This window comes from Frankliniella occidentalis, unplaced genomic scaffold (assembly GCF_000697945.3).
Source record: "Frankliniella occidentalis isolate FOCC.00 unplaced genomic scaffold, Focc_3.1 Scaffold143, whole genome shotgun sequence".
Classification (NCBI taxonomy): domain Eukaryota; kingdom Metazoa; phylum Arthropoda; class Insecta; order Thysanoptera; family Thripidae; genus Frankliniella; species Frankliniella occidentalis.
Window position 1 is genome coordinate 593,682 of NW_026267270.1, and position 2,060 is coordinate 595,741.

A 2,060-nucleotide genomic window follows, 5' to 3' on the forward strand; every position below is an offset into this window, starting at 1 on the left:
CGCCGCGAGGACCACGTGCGAAGCCGATTGAATGCATTACTGCCCACATTAAATACGCATACTGGAGCGGGGGCTCGGACGGCGGTATGAGAAACTGGTAATGGAGTCGGAAAGCGCGTTCTCGCGTTCTCCCCCCCTCCCTCCCTCTCATCGCTTTCCGTCGCGTACGTGTGTGTGTGTGTCTGTGTGTGTTTGTGTGTAACGTGCCAGCCAGGACGCAGCCCTATCACCATTTGCCAGTCTAATGGAGTTTACTTTAGCTAATTTCATTCGGCCTCACCTTGGGCTTGGGCGCGAGTTCTCACGCGATGTCATCGCTCGCGCAGAGCGGCACTGCGCGGCGCGGCGCGGCGCGGCCGGAGTATGTCCTTAGAGTGCAGCCCGTGGGAAGTGCTGTGCTATGCAAAATCCGTCGGGAGGGAGCCGGCAGGCGCGGGTGGCGCGGTGTATATACAAACTTGGGTGTTTTGTAAGTAGGAGCATTTTCACATCCTCCACAATAAGCGGGCGCGCGTTATCGTTTGCTGTTGTTTGCACTTTACTGTTGGCGAGTGCGTGAGTCCCCCCGCCCCCTCCCCCCTGGGGCCTAATGGGTTAACTGGTCAAATCCAGTCGCGTGCTGCTCAACCTCGCCGTCCTCGAGCGGGCTCTTCATTGTGCGGCGCGCTGGTCGCTTCGATTCCATATCCCCGTTGTTATCGTGGTTATCTCTGGCGCCCGCTATTACTGGAGGCGAAGGCCCGGCCCCGGCCCGACTTGGGGTTATTTATAAAGCTTCCGATTCCTGCGTGCGGGACGCGCAGGGCACCGCCGGCCCGCGCTCCGCGCTCCCTCCCGCGAGATGCTACCGCTGCTGCTGCTACTTGCCCCGACTTTATCTCATGAATAAATTAGCGACCGTGCCGAGCAGTGACGTCTCATACAATATTGCTTGTAATTAACCATATTTCTGCAGCCGGCTTATCGTTTAGTGCATTTTTATTTAGATAATTTTCAGGTGATCACAAAAATAAACGACAACGCACCTTGCGGTTGTTGTTTAATTTTTACTTTCAAGTTTTGGTCGGGCTCAAGTTTGAAGTACGAGCTATCGCTTATCAAGAGTTTTGGGGACAGTTTCGGGACAACACTTTATTGAACAGGTAGCTGCACGCTAGACCATGTCTTATTTTTATACCAGGTGTTTCTGTGCTCGCGGATGTGCACACAGTGCGGATAAAACAAACACAGGCACTTCGAGTGAACAAACAGAGAAATCATCTTTTGAGTGAGTCTTAAGTGATAGTCTTCGCTTCGCTTTCCCTGAAGAATCGTCCTAGTCCATTTTTCTCGTCGACTTTCGAGCGCTTGGCGCCTGCAAGACTCAGGGTAGGCCACCCTGCAGTACCCGCATGCACATCAGACAAGGTTTTGCCTATCTATCAGGCGCTACGAGTGCTGCAGAGGCTTCCGCGCTGTGGTTGAACGTGTACCGGGTGATTCAGAGAAGACACGGGTGCGGGCTGGTTTGCCTACCTAAGCAGGGGCCATGGCGCCTTACGGGCAGAGCGAGTAGACAAACCAGGGCGCGACACAAACCACAAACCACCTCAAACTTAGTAACAAACGCGCATAAGCTTCCATCTTGTTGCAAACGTATTTCGCTATTATTAAAAATGTTTCAAGTTAAAATTGCACTTTATAAAATCTTTCAAACTGTTAGACGTCTTGCACGGCCAAGTCGAGTGCGGTCTGGGGAGGAGCAAGTTAAGGAAGGGTTGTACGGATGCGACCGGGCCGGGGCGGCGGCATGCAAATGGCCCTGCACAGGCGGGCCGGGGAAGCAAGGCGGGGAGTCGAGGGGAAAACTAGGTTGGTCGGGCTGCAGGCCTATCAGATGGCGCTTTGCGCAATACTGCCACCCTTATTTGCGAGTCTGCGCCGGCAGTAGTCCGGCGGAACGCGTCCCGCCCCGCCGTAGCCGCCCGCCGCCAGCACCGGCACGGACGGCAACGGACGAGCAAGCTGCTTGCTGCTGAGAGTGCCCCGCGCGCCGTCCCGAAGAGAGTTGGTTCAAATTT